We start from the raw sequence: 5,121 nt of genomic DNA, 5'->3' as shown, positions 1-5,121 counted from the left end.
AGGGGGAGGGAATAAAAGCGACGGGAGAGGGAGGAGGGGAGGGGGGGTCAGCGGGGATGGAAACGGAACGACGACGACGAGGCGTGAGGCGGACTGGACTGCAGTGGACTGGACTGGAACGGATGCGATCGATTTGTTTCGGCTGCGGTTGACGACCCGACGTGGGGGGGCTGCGTGGCGCGGTGGAGGGGAGGGGGAGCGGCCAGGTGGCGCAGCCTGGGGGATGGGCGCCGCACCGCGCTGTCCCTTCCTTCCCGCGGCCGCGCGTTTTTTTGTTGACTCGGGAAGCGACTGGGAGCACTGCACGGCCGTTTGTCCTTGCGCGGCGGGTGGGGCGCCGCCCGACTCGATCGTGTGTGTGTCTGCCGCCCGGGTACGAGGGATCTGGATCGGCGCGTAGGTCGTGACAGTTCTGGAACTCTAAGCGTGTAACCGTAAAACTGCAATGGGGCGACCCAAACGGACGGCGCATTTGTTCCTTTTTGTCCGTTTGTGTCGGTCGCCCGTTCGGCGTCCGCCCAGTTTTGCATTTGGGTCGGCAATGCGTCCAACGCGCCGATCCATTACATGTCCGCATTCAACTTTTAAATAAAAAAGGCCCGCGGCCGATCATGCCAGCACCGGCATACAATGCCGGCTTCAGAAAATACCACAGTTCATGCTGGCGCACTCGCCAGCCGGCCGGCACACATGCCAGCACACAAAAATGGTGGGACTTGAGTTCGACCACGCCATCGTGGCTCCCGTGGTTATGCCGGCATACAAAAAGATGGCCCTCGACGCCATAGATCACTCGTCGTCGAACTTGAGCATGTCGGCCTGCATCTTCTCGAACCACTGCCTCTTCCTTGATGACAAGGCGTTGAGATCCACCTTCATGATCTCCACCCCGGTCATCATGCTTGCAAGAGCCACTTCTTTCGCCTTTGTCTTGGCGTTGGCGGCCTCGATCTCTAGCATCTTGGCTTGCTTCTCTGCCTCGAGCTCGAACATCTTGGCTTGCTTCTCGGCGTCAAGATCAAGCCTCCTCCTTTGGATCTCCATGAAAGCATCCATTTGCTCCGCCTTGAAACGCCGGCACTCCTCCTCCCTTGAGTCCTTATTCATCATGCCGTCCACGCTTGCGATCAAAGCGTTGGTGGCCGCATCTCGCTTGTCCTCCTTTTTGGAGTTGGTCTTCCCCCGCGGCCGTGCCGGCTCGCCCTCCCCAACATCGTCCACGGCGCTCTTCCCCCCACGTGCCTTGAGCGCGGCATATTGTGCCTTGAACTTCTCTTCGTCCTTGATGACCCGATAGCAATGGGAGAGGTTGAAGCACTTGCCATTGTGTTGAACCTTGAATGCCTCCAAAGTTTGAAATGCCTACAAAATGTTTCCATGCAAGCATATGGGCAAGTGATAGCAAATGAAGACGTAAAAGAATGATCTTGATGGCATAAAAGAGGGCAGCTTGCTTGCTATCATACCATGTCTTGCACGTCGATGCCGCTCACGGGGCGGGCCTTGACGCTCTCAAGGGTGGCGCAAAACTCGTTGCACTCTTGTTGGATCACCCTCCACCGCTTGGAAATGGAGACCCACCCGCGCGTGCTCACAAATTGGTAAGGTGGAAACTTCTTGCGCTCATGAAACTCGCGGTGCACACGAGTCCAAAAGGTCGAATGCTTTTGATCGGCGCCCGTCTTTGGGTCTTGTCCAATGTCTCGCCAACACTCGCAAAGAAGCTTGTCCTCGGCAGCTGTGTACGCCTTCGTGCGCTTGCTCTTGCGCTTCGGCTTAGGACCGGCGGTTTGGTTGGCGAGCTCGTCCTCGAACAAAGGCTCCACTTCGATGCCGCACTCGTCCTCTTCCTCTAGCCCATAGTCCTCCGGGAACTCGTGGTCGAGGGGGAAGCCGTCCAGGTCGATGCCGACCTGATCACGCATGAAGGCCGCCTGATCGGGATCATAGCCAGCGGCCGGCGTGAATGCCCCGCGGCCGTCCTGGCTTTGTGTCTCATCGGGATCGTAGCCAGCGCCCGGCGCACCACCCTCGAAGATGAGGTTTTGCATGTAGTCCTCGTCGACGGCGGACGACATTTCCTAGAACAGGTTACGGGCGTCCGGGAGCCCGCCGGCCGGCGTCTGTCGCGCGCGTTTCCTCGTGCCGCCGGACGACGAGCCACCGACCACCGGGGTGGCGTTGAGGTCGATGGGCGCGGGCGTGGAAGGCGTGACCACGCTCACGTCGGGTGAGCACTCCCCGGAGAGGCGGGAGGCCTGCGGGTAGACGTGGAAGCCGGGGACCGGGTTGCAAGCAGACGTGCGGGGTGAGTCGGGCAGCACCATCGGAGGAAACACCGACGAGCCGGTGCTGGCCGCGGCGACGACGGCTTGGAGGACGCTGTGCTGGCTAGGGTTTACCCTAGCATGTAGAGCGCCTCCCTCGTTGCCGCGGCGACGGGGGCGTTGGTGAACTCCTGCTGCGCGGCGGCCTCATCCCTCGCGTCCGCGGCGTGCCTCCGGCCCTTCCTCTTGGCCGACTCCCTTGCCCGCTGTTCGGGCGTCAGCGCCTTCTTCGGCTTGGTCGCCGTGGCGGTCTTGCGCGGGGCACGAGGCTTGCCTTTCCCGGAGGGGGCGACGGCACCGGACGAGGCGAGGGAGGCGAGGCCGGCAGCGGCGTCGAGGTCGAGGTCGATGGCGTCCTCCATGGCTGGTTGGGGGGCGGGGGCGCGCGCGGGCGGGAGCGTTTTTGGGGAAAATGGGGGGAATGTTGGTGGCTGCCACCGACCGACGGGCCCGGGGAGAGGAGTAGGCGCGCGCGCGCGTCCGTCTCGTGTCCGCGCCGACGCAAATCCAGCTCAAAATTGGGCCTGGAATGGGTCGCCCGCGGACGAAAAACGGACGCGCGTCCGTTTTGGTCGGCGCGTTGGGCCGCCACTTTTGTACGCGCCGACCCAAACGGACGCGGGCGGACGAAATGGGTCGCCCCATTGGAGTTGCTCTAAGAGCCGGACTCGGCAAATCTGCCCTCAAACGCTGGACGCGGACATGGACAGTGACCGGGCGCTCCTCAAATCGCGTCGTCCACATCCGTGTTTCTCATATCCGAACCCCTATATCCATACTATAGCATGCAACGTCGATCAAACTACGTAGATCATCTCCGGACATAGAAATTGCACAATAGTCCTCCAAAAGATCCACCAAAGTTCACACAAACGACGGACAACTAAATACTACATCTAAAACTTGAAAATAAAATCAACTTCACCACTTCCGGGCCGGCCCTTTCCCCTTCTGGTCGCCAGCATAGCTGTACCCGTAGTCGACTGGTGGAGGATCGTCTGATTCGTCGGAGGAGGAGCCGTCGTCGGAGGAGGAGGAGTCGATGATGACGAGGCCCTTCAGGCGCTGGACGGCCCGGTCCTGCTGGCGCCTGCTTGGCCAGCCGAGCGCCTCCTTCGCCTTCTCCGACGCCTCCCGCTCGGACTGCTCGATGGCAAGCCGAAGAGCCTTGGCGTTCTTCCGGCGGAGCCACTGAGCGCCCGTCTCCACCGTCGTAAGTGATCGACGGTAGGCCCACGTGAGGAGCGGCTGGTCCTCGTCGGGCTCCGCCGGTAACTCATGCCGGCGGCGGACAGAGCTCTCCACAGCCCTGTCTCCCTTGCCGCTGCTCTCGCGGCGGGCGGCGCGCGCCTCCGACTCTGGCGTGCGCGTTCGGGCCGGCGGGGTGGGCACAAGCACCCTCCGCTGCCCACAAGGGGGAGCAGCAGTCGACAGGGCGAGGGGACGGCGCGGGGAAGCAGCAGCCGGCGGGGCGATGGGACAACGCGCGGGAGGCGCCGATTGCGCTGGCCGCCTGTCGGAGCTGCCCATGGGCCGGGAGGGGCAGCGCCGGCGTCCGAGATGCGCCGACAGGGAAGCGCGGGCGGCTGCGGCGAGGCTGCAGATCCGGAGCTGCCCCCGGTGTCCACCTTGGACCGCTCCAAGGCGATGCGGAGGGCAAGCTCAGACTCCGGATCCACCTCGTCGTCAGAGCGGCTGCCGGAGCTCTACATTGCACCGGATTCGATCAAAATCGGTGAGGGGAGAGGAGAGGACGGAGCGAGAGAGGAGAGTAAGTGAGCTAGGGTTTTCGGACCGACGATGCCGATGGGTGTTTTTTGTGGGACATCCGTGGGGTCGGTGGTGGGCCAGGCTTGTCAGGTGGGCGCGCCCGGGCGTGCCCGGGCCACCCCATATTTGGGCTGGATATGGGGGTGCCGGTTAGTCCGGGCGTTTGAGGCCCGTTTGAAGCGTCCATCTGGGTCAAAAAAACCTGACCGGGTGTATGAGCGTATTTGAGAGGTCCGGCTGTAGATGCTCTAAGAGCAACTCCAACGCGCCGATCCAAATGGATGCGCGCTTTGTCCGCTTTGCGTCGTTTGGGTCTGTCGCAATCGGGGCTCCGCGGACCCGAATAAGGTTCGAACTCTGGGGCGTGAACGAAGGATTCTACCTAGGTACCACTCGCTACCCGCCACATCACAGCCGGGCTGCGTCGAGCTCGAGCGAGCGGGAAGAAGAAGATGAACACCGAGATTTACCGAGGTTCGGGCCACCTTGCGGTGTAAAACCCTACTCCTGCATTGTGGTGGATTGCCTCGCGAGGAGGATGAGTATGAACTAGTACAAGTGCAAGCTGCCTCGGGAGAGCTCAAGGTGGAAGGTCGATCCCCATCCCCCTCCCATGGCGGAGACTAACCTATATTTATAGTGGCCTTGGCCCTCTTCTCTCATGGCTCAGGCGGGAAGGGATACCACATCAGCCAATTTGAAAGGGGACAGGAGTACACCCTATCCTGACTAAAGGTGGTCTTCGCCTGCAAAGCTTCTGGTAGTGACGCAGAGGTGGGCTCGGTGATGACTTCCGTCCTGCCGAGCTCGTGGTCTTGGTCTTGTTGCACTGGAATGGAAACCTTTGGGGGATTCCTTGGGAACCCGCGTACGTCCTTGCCTCCTTAGCACCAAAGAGGAAACTGTCCTGGACTGCGCCCGCTGGCGCCCTTCTGGCTCTAGTCGTCATGGCTCACGTCACCACGCGCCTCGCGAGGTGAGGTGCTTGCCTAGAGATATCCGCTCCTCGGGAGGCCGCTCCTCG

Source organism: Triticum aestivum, chromosome 4D (genome assembly GCF_018294505.1).
Source record: "Triticum aestivum cultivar Chinese Spring chromosome 4D, IWGSC CS RefSeq v2.1, whole genome shotgun sequence".
Lineage (NCBI taxonomy): Eukaryota > Viridiplantae > Streptophyta > Magnoliopsida > Poales > Poaceae > Triticum > Triticum aestivum.
This window is presented reverse-complemented; position numbering follows the sequence as displayed.